The sequence below is a fragment of the Ursus maritimus genome, unplaced genomic scaffold, assembly GCF_017311325.1.
Source record: "Ursus maritimus isolate PB19 unplaced genomic scaffold, ASM1731132v1 scaffold_23, whole genome shotgun sequence".
Classification (NCBI taxonomy): Eukaryota; Metazoa; Chordata; class Mammalia; order Carnivora; family Ursidae; genus Ursus; species Ursus maritimus.
Window position 1 is genome coordinate 2465318 of NW_024424786.1, and position 17217 is coordinate 2482534.

The window sequence follows — 17217 nt, forward strand, 5'->3', positions numbered from 1 at the left end:
TGTAAAGGTCACTGCAGGCGAGCAAGACACAGAATCCGGTCAAGTATAGCACGACACCAAAAGTGCACTGAGAGGCATTTGAATACAGAGGTGACCCCGCAGGTGAGGGAGTGGTCGGCTCTCTGCAGGGAGAGGCAAGAAGCAGTCCCGGGCATAAACGAAAACTGAGCTGGATTGTGAAGGAGATGAGGATGTGAAAGAAAATAACTCAAAGCTAGAAAGCTACGGTGTCTCTCGGAAACCCGAGTTCGGCTGCTCGCCCAGTGTTGGCTGGAGAGGAAGGCTGCTTTATTCAGCAGGTCAGCATCCTGGGGAGAGGGCGCACTGACATGCAAAGAGCATCTCTGAGATTTCCGGTTAAGGATCAAGCGGGGATTTTTAAAGGGGAAATTCAGGGTAGGAGCTGACATACATATTGATGAAAAGGGCGGGGGAAACTTATGACTATTCATGAGGAAAGGTGGAGCATGCGCATTGAGCAAACATAATGTAACATACATCCCATGTTCACTTTGGAGTGGAGACAGCTTCAGAAAGAGGCAAAATTCAGCCCCTGACGTCAGGAGGTTATCTCAGGACAAGGGGAAGGGGCTCTGAGCATGCTCTGAGAGCCGGTAGAAACTGGATGGGGTCTTGGGCTCATTATCCCAGGTAAGGACTGCAGGGCCTTGCTTGTTCCTAGGCTGGAACTGATCAGTTGACCCTGAGTCCAGACTTCTACAGAGACGGCTCGTGGGTTTGTTTAGTCAGGTCTAAAAGACACAACAGCTGATTGGGGAAACAGTTCCCTGCAAAACAAGCTTTGCACTTTCTGCTGGTTTCAGGAGGCTGGGGTGGCTCAGTTGGTTAAGTGTCTGCCTTCCGCTCGGGTCATGATCCCAGGGTCCTGGGATCGAGTCCCGCATTGGGCTCCTTGATCTGCAGGGAACTTGCCTCTACCTGCCAGTACCCTGCTTGAGCTCTCTCTTTTTCTCTAACAAATAAATATATAAAATCTAAAAGAAAACAAAAAAAACCTTTCTGCTGGTTTCAACCTCATTAACTCTATGGGGCATGGTTTCAACACCATCAGTCCCCAGTCCTGTTCTGATGAATAATATATATGGAGTGAAACAAGGAGACCCACCAGTAGGTGGAATTCAGGAGGGGTTAGCTAGGAGAAGCTTTGATTCCCAGCTAACAGCCTGACAATCCCCCCAAGGGAGTCAGGGAGTCAGAGAGGGGCCGAGTCCTTCTTTCCTTCTGGAGAGAGCTGACCGAGGACACCATGGAGAACAGATGGCTCGGCAGACCTTTTGGGAGGCTCTTAGAACGGTCCATAAGAGGAAGAGACAGTGGTCTGGATTCGGGGGGGAAGTGAGTGTTTGAGGGTGTCTGAATGAGCTGTGGAAGTTTCGGCATCATGGATTCCCCTCGTCTTTGTTTTGGTGACAGCATTCTTGTTTAACCTTATCGATAGAGATCTTCTTGATTAATTCTCTCAGTTCTTTTGACTTGAGCCAAGACTCCCTGATTTGTCAAACTGAGAAATCCATGTCACTCTCTGGGTATATTATCCCCAGTCCAACAGAAGTGAGAAGCCAGTATGGCTTCAAGATTTCTTTTCATCTATCTTTTCCCAGCCTCTTTCTCAGAAAGACAGAATTCAGGAGCTCTGGTCTCAGAATCACAATTCTGTGCTGAGATCTTAGAAAACGAAGCTTGAGAAAGTGTGGCACAGCACAGTGATTTTCCAGCGGGACTGTCTTCACTGGACCATGTTCTCTGACCAGCTAATTACCTTCCACGAAGGTCAGGGATGCATCGAACTGACTGTCAGGAAGCCCCGGCAACATGTGGGCATTGGGAGGGGATGGGAGCGCTGTTTTCCTCGAGTTCTGATCATATATAACCACACAGATGGGAGAGGAGACGTTGTATCCCCAATACCCATGCAGCCCACTTATTGGTGGGGCCACTCCATAAATATTTGCCAGACGAATGAATGAATAAATGAAGTGAAGAACAGAAGTGGGACAGCTGGTCCATGGCAAAATAAAGTTGTGCTTGCTTAAATTGTGGCCCTTCAAACTGGTCTCACCACGTTGGGGACATTGAGGCAGCTAAGCCAGTCCATTATCCAGTCTTCTTAAAGAGAGATTCAGATACTGGAACCACAGGCTATAGCCCCAGAATCTGGTGCCTGATAATGACGCTGTAAACCCCTGAAACAGAAGCTGTTAAAACTCCACGTTCAGAGCTGAGTCTTCTCTCTGCCTTCCGTTCTCCCTAGAACAATCCATTGGAGTTACCATTCTAAAATAGAGATCTGGTTGAAACTCTACCCCCTGTGTTTTCTGGCTGGAAACAACACCGCCTCACGTGTCTAGGAAAGTGGGAACTAACGTTCACCGAGAGACTGCAGTGCGCTCTGACTGTGTCAGGAGTCTACCCTTCACCTTGTTTCATCCTAACGACACCCCTAGGAGGTGGGCATTGCGTCCCCATCTTCCAAACATGGATGCTGGGACTCAGAGGTAAGGTAACTTGATCTCAGTCACGTGGCCAGTAAGTAATGGAACTTGGATTCAAAACCAGGTTTGACACACTCCAAACCCCCAGGTTTTTTTCCTCCTGCTGCACAGCCAGAAATCTTTCCACTGCACCAAGCTGTCCAGAAGCCGTTGTAGAGCTACAGGCCCTTTATGAGCTGACTCCAGCCCACATTTCCAGCCTTGGCTCCTTCACTCTACGCCCCTCTCTCCCTGAGCTCTTGCCACAACTAGCCACAAAGCATAGGAGTGGCTGTGTTCTCCCAGGTCTCAGAACTTTCACAGGGCTGTTGGTCTCTCTTGTCTATATACCTTCCCCCCTTCCTCCACCTGGCACACTCCTATTCGTCCTTCAAGATCCAGCTCAAATATCCCCTCTCTGTGAAAGTTTCTCTGATCACTCTCCCCCAGCTAGGCAGTTGGTGGTCCCCTGCCCAGGCGTCCCATTGTCCTTCGTGTCCACATCTGTCACTCAAGCAATTCTCCCATCCCTTCTTGTCTGGCCTCCCTTTGGCCAGGCTTCCATGTTTAAGAATCTACTGCAGGAAGATTCCATGTGCTGCCAGTCCTCCAGCTAGGCGGATGCCACCCCCTCTCTGTGCAAAACGCTCACACAGCATTCCCTACAATGAAATCAGGCAATTGTTTTAAAATGAAATCCTTCCTGGGCGGAATTAACCGTCAGGTGAGCTGTGGTTCTATTTGCAGTGCAGTATGTGAGTGTGTGGTGGCTTTTCCCATTTTGCACAAGGCACTACATTCATCTTTTTTTTTTTTATTATGACTAAGTGGAATCTATGAAATGTATGGGCTACGGAACCTTGACATTAAATTAGCCTCGCATTGTCCCTTCTCCTCCCACTCCTGTTCTATGAATAGTAGACTGTGCAGAGAGCAGGACAAATGGATCAAAAGTGACACCGCCTTACCGGAGAGACCGAAGCCCAGGCTTACGGAATAGCTGGCTATGGGCTTGTGATCGCACACAAACCCCTGCATCATTCATCTTCTGCTGACCTTGTTCTCTTGGCTGGAATACTGTGCTGCCATCTGCACACCTGAGTGAGCTGGTCACGAAGATCAAAACTGTGATTGCTATGATAATAACAAATAGCTTTTGTTAATTGCTTTCTACATTCCAGGAAACGTTCATATGCTTTGTTCTGCTGCCACCACCCCAAGTTTGGGAATATACGGCTTTGTGATTAAAAACAGGTTCTGGAATCAAACAGATGTGGGTTTAAATCCTGACTCTCCACTTCTTAGCTGGGTGACCCTGGGCAAGTCACTCGACCTCTCTAATCCTCATGTATGTGAAATGAGGGTACTAAGCACGTACCTCCTTGAGTTGTTGTGAGAACTCATTGCACAGAAGAGCTAGTCGCCTTTTATCATCTCACTGTCCCACTGATACAGGGATAGAAACTGCCTGTGGGTCCCCAGCTAGTAAATGGTAAAGCTGGGGTTGAGGCTTGGATCTGTGTCTTTCAAACACAGCTCTCTCCCATGCAGCTACCGCAGTCCTGCACAGTGGTTCAGAGCACAGCCCGCTGGGGTTCAAGTGCTGGCTCTGTGACTCACAGAGATTTGTGATCTTAGGCAAGTGACTTACCCTCTTCTCTGTGCCTCGTCTCCCCGCTTGAAAACTGGCTGCGACGGGTTTGTTGGGACCATTCAATGCCCTGTCATAGGTACAGCTCTTACCTTAGTATCTGAAAAGCAGTGAATGCTACGTAAGCATTTGCTATTACGATGACTTTCTTAATCTTCCAAACATTGGGTCTGGTTGGACTCTGATTGCAATAGTCGGGGTGAGTGATGGTGGAAGTTGGGGCGGTTGCTCTGGACAACCTGCTTTTCTAAGATATCTATCAGCTTCCTAATTCTCCTCCAAGATACACATTCCCGGTTACTTCAACTGCTCCTAAGGATACTGTCATCAAAACCTCGACCCATGCTTTGGGTGCTTCGTCCCCTGGAGCTGGGTTCCTCAAGCTTGGCACCGTTGACATTCGGTCTGGGAAGTTCTTTGTTGCAGACAATGGGGGGCCAGCCTGGGTAGTACAGGATGTTTAACGACAGCTCAGGATCCTACACTGGATGTCAGTAGTAGCTCCTCCCCGTGTGACAACCAAAAATGTCTCCAGACATTGCCAAATGTCTCCTGAAGGTCAACATCACCCCTGGCTGTGAATCGCTGCTCTAGCTGGTGGCCCCCAGAACTGACAAAATTCGCGGGCTAGAGTCTGGGAGCCGGTTGTGCGGCCCTGACCATCTTTTAAGGCAGCCGCAGGTGACTTCAGCTCCTTTGGCAGGCAAGCAGCCCCATTCTCTCACTGAACTTGCTCACTGCTAAGACCCTTGAGTCTTTTTCACAGGTGCTGCTGCCTGTGCAGAAGGATTTTTGGCCTTCGGTGCATCTCCCTCTCAGAAATGTATGAGAGACAAGTATTATGACCCAGCCTGTGTAGGATTACCGGGGAACCCTCTATAAAAACCGCCCTCCCCCCCTTCCCCTGGCCCAGAAGCAGTCACCATCACTGTTCTCCATCCTCCCTTGTCTGCAAGGCCTGGTTCAAATGCCACAACCTTAGGAGGTTCCCCCGCTCCTTCATAAAACCCACCTCTCCTAGCTTGGTCTCCATGGTGCTTTGTTTGCATCCTACGGGCTGTTTCTCCCAAAAGATGATCAGCTCTTTGAGAGCGAGGGTTTGCTCAGTGAATCATACTTTTCCATTCATCAGTTAGTGCACAACCTATCCCAATGAATGTTCTTTGAATGGAGTTCTATCCTGGCCTGCTCATAAACCCTCAACATCTCCTTGTGTCCTAAGTCATTAACATTCAACAATCCTCCTTGGCATTCAACACCTTCCACACATTAGTCTCCAACAAGTCTCCAGATACATCCTCCAATGTAGTCGACACACTCTGCTTCCATCCAGGAACGAGTCTGCCTGATAGCCCACAAATAGCTACTTCCCTAACCCGAACCACCTACCTCATCTTCAAATCCTCGTCATCTCTTCTGGCACAGCTCGGCTCGTATTTAACTGCTTCAAATCCATTTTGGAATGAGGCAGGAGACAAAATGCAAACCCTGTTTTCACTGCAGAGCTTTTCCAAAGGCAGAATACTAGAGGGATGGATACAAGCTAATCAATCAGATAGGCATGGGTTCAGATCCCACATCTGCAGATTTTGTAACAGTGTGACTTCGAGAAGATCACTTCACCTTGCTACCTCGGTCTCCTCATCTGAAGGGGGCTATCAGATCAGTGCCTAGGTATATATCGGAAGCATAGGTAGTAGAGAGAAGTGAGGTACTGCAGTAAATTGTTCAGCCTATAGAGCGCAGCACATGACAATCGCCCCAGAAACATCACCTGCTACTAGCTCTTCCCTGACCAATCCATCTTCTACAGATCGCCCCTCTGAATCCCTACAGTCTATAGAGTGTGTTACCTGAGGGATCCCTCCCATTTTATACAGTCTTATATTATTCATTTAGATGAACCTAGGACATGGTTGTCTCCCCAGATAGAGAGCTTAAATACTCTGGAGCCAGCACTTCATTCATTTGACAAATGCCTGGGGTGTCTCCCCATGCGCATTGGACTGGGCAGTGTGGATACAAAGTGCAGTTGGACCCTGACCCCCGGAAACGTATAAATTCATGAGAAAGATAAGATGCGTATAATAAAGAGTTATAGCCACGCAGAGAGTGATTAGTGTCATTGGAAAAGTATAAAAGTCCAAAGGCAAGAAGAATCCCCTTTGCCTGAACCATCAGGAAAAATTGAGGAAGTCTGGCTCTTACAGAGTTGAGGGAAGGTGAGAGAATGCTTTTTGGGAAGATGGAATTGGTTGTGCAAATGTTGGAGGTGGGAAGGCAAGAAGCTTCTATGCAGAACTGAGTAGTGCAGTGTGACTTGAACTTGGGCTAGGTGAAAGGCAGCAGTGGGAGATAAGGTGGGAAGGCAGGAGGGGCCTCAAATCCAAGGCTGAAGAAGTTGTACTTCTTTTGTATGGGGTGAGGAACAACTGAAGGCTTGAGCAAAGGAAGGGCTTACTCAGACGTGTGCAACTGAAAGAGAAATCCAGAAGGATCAGGAAGATCATTAATGCGACCCCAGCAGTCATTCAGGTATGAGGGAGGGGGGTAATTTAGGGCAGTAGCTGTGAGGTTGGGGGAGGGGGATGGATGCGGGCAAAACCCTGTGAGTGTGGTGAGGACTTGGATTACTATGTGGTCTTCACTCTGCTCCCACAGTCTGTTCTTCACAAGCACCAGACAGATCCTCTGATCTTTATGTATAAGATCATGGCACTTTTCTGAGCGAAACCCTCTGAAGGCTTCTCACCTCACTTAGAATTAAATTCCAATCCCCTCTTCATACCTTTCAGCAGTCTGTAGTCTGTAAGCGCCGCTTCTTTGGCTTCATCTCTGTACTTTCAACCTGTCACTTGATGCATTCCAGCTACTGATCTTTTTGCTGCATCGCAAGCATGCTCTCACCTCTGGGCCTTTGCATTTGCTATTTCCTCTGCTCAAATCTACCTTCTCAAAGAGACCTTCTCTGATGAAAATAAGCGGCGTTCCCACCCCATCACTTTCTGTGTGCTTTACTTTTATTATACACTTATCATTTACTGACATTATAATATACATTGATGTGTTTACTGTTGGTCCATGGAATGTAAGTTTTACCAGTTCCCTGCTGTAGCCTCAGAGTAAATGAATGAGTAAAATAAGGGGAGGGTTAGTCAAGGAGACATACACGTTTCCAATCTGGGAAAATGGGGGTGCAGGGGAACTGCTATTGACCAAGATGGGAAACACAGGAGAAGGAAGGATTTTGGAAAGGAAAATGAGGTCAGTTTCCAACATTTACATATGTGGAACCAGCAAGACACCCTAGTAATAACCCTAGGAGGTAGCTGGGAAAAGACTAGAATTCAGGAGGCTATTAGGATTCAGGAAGAAGCCATAGAGAGGTGATTACTTAACCATAAGACTGAATGAGCCAAGAGAAGGTCAGAACACCAAAGACCCATCTACAAGGGGCATCCAAAGTGGGGAAACAAGCAGGGGAAGAGATGTTGTCAATAGCTGCCCATTGCTCTTGGGAGTAAATCTCCAGCCCTCTCCACGTGTCCATAAGACCCTGAATGACCTGGTTCTTTATTCATGGTTTTGACCTCATCTCCCACCTTGCTGCCCACACTCCACCTACACGGGCCTTCTTTTGATTTCTTGAATTTTCCAAGCTCCTTCTCACCTCAGAGTCTTTGAAGTTTTCCTTCCTTTTCCCGGAAGCAACCCTTCCAAACTATCCACTCCTCACCCAGCTAGCACTTTTTCATCCTGCAGAGCTCAGCTTAAAAATCACTTCCTTAATTTGTCTTTCCTTGACTTCCTCTCCCCCCTTCCTCCCTGTTATTTGCTTTCATAACACTCTGCAAATACATAAATGCACACACACACACACACACACACGTGCATAACAGGGGGCTGATACAGAGAATATATATGACTGTCTCATGTCTGCCGTCTTAAACCATACACTTCAGGGGCCAGAGGTCCATGACAATGCCTGTGGGGCTCACCACTGTGTCCCCAGCACCTAGCACAGTTTTGGTACATAGCAGATGCTCAATAAAAACATGTTGAATGAATAAGCTGAAAGTAGCGAAAGATGTGGGAGGAAGAGCAACAACATAGGGTGGCATGGCGTGAAGGTGGTGTTTTCAAGCAGAAGCAGGACATTGGCACTGTCCAGGGCTGCGGCTGAGTGTGGCAGGCTGAGACCAAGGAGCGCCAAGAATCAAGGGCCTAGATTAGCACGGCTTTAAGAATTCAATTTAAATATGGCGATGAGGGAGGGACAAGAAGGGGTGAGACCTAACAGTAAAGGGTGAAGGAGGCAGTGATGGTGCTAAGTTTATTACCGGAAGAAATCAGGAAAATACTTTATTATTTTAGGCTGAGGAGGTTCTGCAAAGCAAGACATAAAACTTACAAGCCATAAAGCAGAAGGTGATCATATTTACAGACATAAAAATGCAAACCTTAAAAAAATGAGCACCTTCCACATGACAAGAGACATTATAGTTAAAGGCAAGCTAAAAATTTTGAAGAAATATGTTGAACCTCCATAACAAAAGTTTATATGCATGCTATTTATTTGTTTATTTATTTATTTGGTGGGGGAAGAGAAAGAGAGTGAGAGCACAGTGAGGGCAGAGGGGGAGGGAGAATGTCACAGACTCCCCACTGAGTGTGGAGCCTGATGTGGGACTCGATCTCACAACCCATGAGATCATGACCTGAGCTGAAACCAAGAGTTGGAAGCTTAACTGACTGAGCCACCCAGGTGCCCCTATATGCTTACTATTTAAAAAACCAAGTAGTCATCAAATTCATAGAGACAGAAAAGAGAAGGATGATTGCCCAGGGCTGGGGGTTGGGGGAAAGGGAGAATTCAGTTTTGCAAGATGTTTTCATCTTAAAAGAGCCCTGGAGCTGGATGGTGGGGATGGCTGCACAAGGAAGCCCATGCACTTAATGCCACTGAGCTGGACCCTTAAAACTGGTTAAGATGGCAGATTTTATGCTGTGTGTATTTTGCTATAATTAAAAAAAAACACTAGAAATGAGTAAAAAAATGAAACTGAACAGTCTAATTGGCAAATGAGCAATGGATATAAACAGTAGTGTACAGGTCAACAACACTGTGGTGATTAAAATCTATTCAACTTCAATAGTTGAGGACAGGAAAAGTTTGACCAGTAAGACAAGAAAGATAAAGCACAGTGACAATACCAAGCATGGCTGTGAAGATTCAGATATTCTCACACATGGGGCACTGCTACTCTAGCAGACAATTGGGCTATAGCTATCAAAACACAAAATGGGAGGCCATTCGATACAACGACTCCACTCTTAGGAATATATTCCAGAGAAATAGCCACTCAGATGTGTTAAGGGGATTTAGCTCAGGACTGCTTGTAATTCACAAAAATAGGAAGCACCTAAATTGTTGTGAAAAGACTGGTTTTTTAAATGATGGTACAAGCACACATGGGCCAACAATCAGCCATTGAAAAATCAAGGCGGCTCTCTCTATTCTCATGTGGAAAGAAAAATAAGACCTGGTCATTGAAAAATGTCACGACAGGATATTATTATATGATCTGTTTTTTACTTCCTTAAAGTATACAATGGTCCCCCTTTTAAAATTTATTTAAAAGAAAAGATTTAATGTATGATTATAAATGCAGAGAAAAGAACTTCATGGTACCATGAGAAACATGAGAAGGGGAAGGAAGAATTTCGCTTTTGACTTTACACACCTCTATGATGTTTGTTCAAGGTTTTCTAAAAGCACCTTCAAGTTTCTGTACTAAAAAAGAAACAATCATGGGAAACTGTGGAAGAAAGTCAAAGTTGGGGGAGCCCAGCAGCAGGAGTCACTAACAGCTGAGAGAGAGTGTCACAATGGAGAGGGCATATGAGAAGGTGTTAGGAAGTGAGCAGGAGTGTGTTAAGTGGAGACAGTGATGAGGGAGGTGGGCTTCTGGGAAGCAAGTTGGGGGAAGTGGAGGGAGGAGGGCAGGGAGCTGAGTGGGCAGGGAAAGGCGCCCGTCCAGGAAACTAACCAGCTCCCTCTAGCTCAAGTGGAACGTTGAACCCCTACTCTGTGTTGTGGATACATTAATGAGGAAACCACACGAATCCTCTCCCTATCAGGTTGCTTTCAGTCTAGCAGAAGAAGCAGACATAAAATCATCATCATCATCATCATCATCATCATCATCATCATCATCATCATCATCGGCAGGGGCTTTGAGGAAAATACCAACGATGGGGAAAGGGAGAGTACAAAGACATTGAGTCTAGGCCCCTCTGAGGCAGTTCTGTTTAAGTTGACACCGGAGGGATGAAGGCACTTACTTAATGAAGGGGCTAGGGGTGAAGGGCAAAGGCTTTCTAGGCAGAGAAAGCAGCACGTACAAACACTGAGGAGAGAAAAAGCTTGTTTAACCATGAAAGACAAGCCGGGGAGAGTTTCCACAACACCACCATGCATTCGCCCTTCGGTATCCCTTTATGGCACCTAGCCCTGCCGAGGACCTGCTGTGCCTCCCTCTAAACACCTATGAACTAATCAGCTTTCCGTATTAAGTGGCATTTAAAATTTTTATTATACGCTGAATTCTGTACCATCAGCCTCCTTCACACACTGTTAGGAATGTCTATCTCTGTGGGCTGTGTATGTGTGTGAGAGGGGGAGACGGAGGGGGGATTTGGAGTACGATATAGGTTTGCCGTCTGTCCCTATCTTAAACAATTAAACACAGAAATCAGTGCTCCCTGAAGCCATTACCCTCGAAAACTGAATACCATAAGTCTTGGGGTGCAAGCCAAATGTTACTGAAAGTCAAATTGAAATTGCAAAAACCTATAAGGAAGGAAAGCATGGAGCCTCACCACTGTTGGGCACGGCTCCCTTTAAACTTCTGGCCATTCTCTGAAAAGCAAAGAGTATAATAACTGATACGTAAAACTCATCTTGCTTCGATGAGACACGGATGATTTTTCAAGAGCCCAAGATGAAGGGAGCAGACACAGTGCCTGTCCTCAGGGAGCTCACAGTCTAAGTCTAACAGGGAAGACACACACATGGCACAATCCCCCACCAGCTAAAACCCCTCAGAGGAGAGCCTACCTGTAGTGTGACAGAAACACAGACTGGGAGCAATGAACTCAGGGATGGGAGGCTTCCTGCAAGCAGAGGGGATGCTGGGGGGCTGTGCAGGAAGTGGTCAGCAGAAGGATGGTGGAAGGAGAACACCGAGCAGACAGCACACGGTGGGTTTAGAACTCACTAGTAGGCCAGTGTGGGAGGGCCCGGGAGGGAGCGCAGATGAAGCCGGTTTAGACGGGGAGTCAGGGAGTGAAGGGCCATGAATGGCTGTAAAGAACTGTGGGATTTCTCCTGTAGCTGTGCGTGTGGGAAGGGTTCTCTCAGAGGTTTCTAGGAAGTGGGAGGTGATCTGGGCAGTGTTTGGGAAGATCACTGACTGCTTGTGCAAGATGGATGCCTCCCCCACCCCACACCCCAGCCTGGCCTCTGTGGGTTTAACCAGGGGTGAAGAAAAACACCTGTCAGTCCTTGCTCTTCCTCCTACACACCCACCCTGCTGTTTTCTCTGCAGAGAACAGGACTCGGGTGAGGGGCAGGGTCCTCAGGAGGCCGCACGCATACCACCCGCCTCTGCTACGGAGATGCCTGTAGACCCTTGGCAGGCTCAGGCAGGGCCAAGACCTGGCTTCAGACCCCCTCCTCGAGGGAGCAGAGAGGAGGCTTATTTTTTCCATTCCCAGGAGAGAATCCAGCTTGGTGCTGGGTTATTTCCTAAGCCGAGCTTTCTCGATTAATTTATATTTCGATTCAGGGAAGCCTCTGTTCACTTAGGAGCTATTTTTCTGGCTGCAGACCAACAATGGCAAACATGGACACTGGGAACAGGCCCAGGGTCCCAAAATGATTAATATCCTGTGTTGTGAAATGTCAAAACGCATGGCTAGCCAAAGCCTCTAGAGCGCCAGGAGGCGCCGTGTGATAGCAGTCAGCCTCTAGAGTCGTTTGAGGGGAGGATGCTATAATTCCATACACTAAGTCAATGAAATCGAATAAAGGACCTGAAGACAAATCCCTGGTGGATACTCACTTTCAGGAAATGCTCTAAGCTGGTGTGCAGAGCTCTGGTCCTCCAGAGTGTCCCTGGGGCCGTGCCGCCATCCTGGGTTTGCTTGCTGTCATCTTGCTCTAGACCCCATCACTTGCTTTGGCCAATTGCAACCCTGCTTCTCCACACTGTCACATATCAATTGCTTTGTTTATCTTATTGTCGGCCTGTTTTGGAAACACTCTCCTAGACTCCTGTCTGACTCATAGGTTAAGGAGCATGAGTAATTCTTCTGGAACTCACTTGGAACAGGAGGGAACCCTTCCCATTTGATTTCCGGTCCCAAAAAAAAAAAAAAAAAAAAAAAAAAAAAAAAAAAGACAAGATAATTCACACAGGATGCTAATTAGTTTTCCTATTCAACAGTTAGCATGGCCGAACCCTGCTTGGAAAACTGCCTTCTGTCCAGCAGGGTTTAGAAATTTGAAAACCTCCAGCTTTTACTCAGAATTATAAAAATGACACCAGAATATTATTCTGTGGTGATTAGNTTTCCTGCTGAAGTTGTAGTTTTTATGACAGAGGAAATCCACATGATCTCTCTTAATGAGACATGAAAATTCGAAATGAACAACCAGATTTGGCCTCTGAATTCTTGTCCGGTTGTGGGTGTAGGTAACCTCTCATTGTCCTCTTCCTGCTGTTTTTGGCCTGTCCTTCGAAGCAGTGATATAAACTGGCTAAAGTTCTTTGACCCCCCAGTGGGTGCGGCTCCTTTTGGAGCCAGAACAGTTTGGTGTCCACTTCCTGTAGCAGAGATGGTCAGAAAGTGGCTCCGTATCGCTTTGTCTCTACACCAGCTTCCGGGAGGACCAGGCCCTTCATAGGACATGGTATTTGAGAGCTTTTCAGCACTGCCAATATGAAGTATTTCAGCATTTCTGGAGCAAAACCACAAGGAAAGTTCAAAGTCACACCTTAGGGGCAGGATTATGGGGAGCTTTAACTTCCTACTTTGTACCGCTTTGTACAATTTGAGTTTTCCACAAGGAGTATGGAAAACAGTAAGAAGAAAACAATCAAAGCCTTAACCATATTTGCTCAAAAATGGTCTCTTTATTCTTTTTTGTCTTAACAGCTATGTGACTTTGGGCAAGTTAATGAACCTCTCTGTCCTTACCTGTGAATTGAAGGTAATTATATAGCCCTTGTAGTACTGTTGAGCATTAAAACGTACGGTATATGCAAGTGCTCAAATTGAGCGCACAAAGGGACCGTCAGTAAGCTTTACTAATGTTGTTGTTGATGATGATGGTGTTGCTCATTACCAATGCCCAAAACCCTCTCTCTCTGAAACGTAGCCGTTGAATGGCACGCCATTTTGATGGGAGGAAGAGTATTGGTCCTAATTAGAAGGACATTCTATCAGGAAGACACTGAAAGGTAAAAGTAAATCCACAGGCCTCCCCACTTCTCCAGTCCTTTCTCCGGAGAGCAGCTGGAAAGATCACTGTCCACTCCATACCTCCTCTAAGTGTCCGTTAGTGTGGGCCACCCCTCCATGAATCTTCCTGAAGGCTTCCATGGCACTTGAATGAAGTTGAATTCCTACTTGTCCTCCTGGCCCCACGTGGTCTGCCCCTGCCCACTCCTGGCTGCTCCCCTCCCCCACCAGCTCATTGAGCTCCGGTCCCAACAGCTGCCTCACTCCACCTCCCATGCTCACTGCTCCTCAAAGGTCTTGGCTTAGGTGTCGCCTCCCCAAGAAGCCTTTCCTGGCCTCCCCCTTCACCATGCTGTACATAGTGCCCTATTTATTTACTTTGCTGTACTTACCACAAGCTACAGTTAGTTTATTTGCTTGCTTGTCACCTTTCTCTCTCTCCTAGAATGTAGATGCCAAGAAGGGAAAAATAAGGCCCGGGCTGGTACATAGCAAGTGCTCAATACTTACTTGTGGAAAGAGGAAGAGGAGAGAAGGGGAAGGAAGGGACAAAGGGAGGGAGGGAGGAAAAGAGACACTACAAAGGAAGGGAGAGGTTAAGTACTCAAGTGGGTCAGTTGAAAAGCCTGATGAGTGGTAGGATGTGGTGTCAATGACTGAAACAGCAGGAGTTTGGGAGGAAGCACAGAGTTAGAGAATAAATTGATGAGTTCCGTTCCAACACTGCATTTAAAGCAAACAGCCAGGGGTGCCTGGGTGGCTCAGTTGTTAAGCATCTGCCTTTGGCTCAGGTCATGATCCCAGAGTCCTGGGATCGAGCCCCGCATTAGGCTCCCTGCTTAGCTGGAAGCCTGCTTCTCCCTCTCCCACTCCCCCTGCTGGTGTTCCCTCTCTCACTGTGTGTCTCTCTCTGTCCAATAAATAAATAAAATCTTTAAAAGTAAATAAATAAATAAAGTGAACAGCCAAGCGAAACTTCCAGCAGATACATAGATGCAGTAGTGGAGCCCAGGGCCGGGCCAGGGCTGGAGAGTCATGAAAATGTCACTGGAGCTCTCTGAAAGGAAGAAATCCCTAACAGGTAAGGAAGGAAGGAAAAGGACAAGCTGCTTGTGGGAACCAGAGTCTCTGGGTTCCAGGCAGAATCTGATTGCAAAGCTGCAGCTGATTCACATAGGGCAACATCAGGAGAGGAGCCTGCACTGAGTGGGACCCAGAAGGGAGGCATCCTCTAGCCCAGACACAGACACACGGACAGGCCTGACAAACCGACGTCTCCATTCACGGTCAGGAAGGTGGCTGAAAAGGCACATTCAGCCAGAAGATGAGAGATGGTATGATGTCGCAGCCAGTGGAGGGAAAGAGGGTTCTGAAGATGACCAAATGGCACAGAATGCCTAAGAACCCATCCCGAACAGCTTGAAGCCTCTGCTTAGCTCGGCATCCTGGACAAATGTGTAGAGTGATAGCGATGATGCCAGGCAAAGTGGTTCATGGAGTTTGTCTTTCCCACCGGGGCTTTCTGCTTCCATTTGTCTGCTCCTTGGCTGCCACTGCTGGTCTACAAAGGGGCTTGGGGAGGAGAAAGAGTCATGGCGCTGGGTGCTGACCACCCACCGCCAGCTCGGCGCCTCTGGGAACACTGCCTCTCTGAACATCAGTTTCTAGGCTTGCAGGTGAAGACAATAACAGCTCCTTCCTGGGGTTGCCGGGAGTTACTCCAAAGCCTCTGAAAAGCCCCCAGCACATAGACAGTGCTGAGCAAATGTTAATTATCTTTCCCTCCCAAGATCTCCCACATTCTGCTTCCCCCCCCCATTCTGACCAGACATTTAAAATTCAGTGGGATTACATGAGCTCTTCTAAGGGTATCAGCCCTTGAAGCTTTCTATATGTTGGTGGAATTCATTTTGTAATTATTCGTTCTTTCTTTCTTTCCACAAATATTTTCTTGAACACCTACTACATGTCCAATGTTGGCCTAAGTACTGGGCATCCGAGGGTGAACGGAAAGGACGCACCACACTCCCCAGCTCATTAGGGAACTCAGCTCTATTGTTCTAAAGTCGAGAGAGGACAGTACGTGCAGAGCCGTGGTTCCCAAACTCCAGCGCGTACCGGAATGACCCGGAGGGCTTGTGAAACCAGATTGCTGGGCCCACTCGCAGAGTTTCTGATGTGATAAATCTGGAGTGGGGGCTAAGAATTTGCATTTTTTAAGTTTTTATTTAAATTCCAGTTAGTTAACATATAGTGTAATATCAGTTTCAGGTGTAAAATATAGTGATTCATCGCTTATGTACAACATCAGGTGCTCGTCCCAAGTGCCCTCTTTAATGCCCATCACCCATTTCATCCATCTGCCCACCACCCTCCCCTCTCGTCACCATCAGTTTGTACCTTATATTAAGAATCTGTTTCTTGATTTCTCTCTCTCTCTCTCTCTTTTTGTCCCTTTGCTCATTTTTGTTTCTTAGGAATTTGCATTTTTAACAAATTTCCAGGTGCTACTGCTGGTCCAGGAACCCCACTTTGAGAATAACTGGAATAGAGTATTAAGGAGGAACGGGGATAGAGCATTGAAGGAGTATTAAGCCAGAAGAATTAGGTACCTTTTACCTCTACAACAAGCTATTCTTGCTGAGGACAGGCTGAGAGATATTCCAGTTAAGCTCACCAAGTCCAGAGATTTCAGAGGGACAGAGGAGCCTGAAGGCATAGGAATGTCACCTCCCAGATACTGGAGCCCAGAGGCCCTTGAGCGTAGTCTGTCTCTTCCCTGCCTGCAAACTGCTCTGCGCCCTTCAAGTCTCTCTTAGAATCAAAGCCCTTTTCCGACAACTGTCCTCACTTCCCCGGGCAGATTTTGGCGCTCCCACTCTCGTGGTACTTCATCCATCTCTATTACAATGACTCTCCCATTGCCCTGCGCCATTGTTATTACCCTATATTCCCCACTATACCATGCATGTCTTGAGAGATGGGGCTGTGTCTTTATCTTGGAATATTTTCTTTATCTTGGAATCTTTTTTTTAATAATAATTCTTATTATGTTATGTTAGTCACCATACAGTACATCCTTAGCTTTTGATGTAATGTTCCATGATTCATTATTTGCGTATAACACCCAGTGCATCATGCAATACGTGCCCTCCTTAATACTCATCACTGGCCTATCTCAATCCCCCACCCCCCCTCCCCTCTGAGGCCCTCAGTTTGTTTCCCAGAGTCCGTAGTCTCTCATGGTTCATTCCCCATTCTGTTTATCTTGGAATCTTAACACTTAAATGTTTATTGAGTGCCAGGCCAACTGACTGGATACACGCGTATGTGCAATGAGTATTCAAATGTATGAGCTTCCAGAAAAAAGGCGATCACGATTGATAGTGTATGTAGATATTGAGAACTGGGAGCAAGGACTTTCTTGTTTAACAAAGATGGGTTCAGATCTTTGTTCCACCATTAGCCATGTAATCTTGGATAAGTTCCTTAATCATTCTGGGCCTCTGTTTCATCACTGATAAATAAGGACGATAATCTTAGCAG

General features: G+C 46.9%; 1 long non-coding RNA gene across 1 annotated transcript; it reads right to left on the minus strand.

The window, feature by feature from the left end:
• Positions 1–3523: 3523 nt before the first annotated feature.
• On the minus strand, positions 3524–12567 carry LOC103682364. Its single transcript, XR_573391.1, has 4 exons — positions 12270–12567; positions 5533–5667; positions 4144–4243; positions 3524–3626 (listed from the first exon to the last, which is right to left on the minus strand). It is a non-coding gene; the product is annotated as an uncharacterized LOC103682364 (long non-coding RNA).
• Between the last annotated feature and the right edge of the window lie 4650 nt (positions 12568–17217).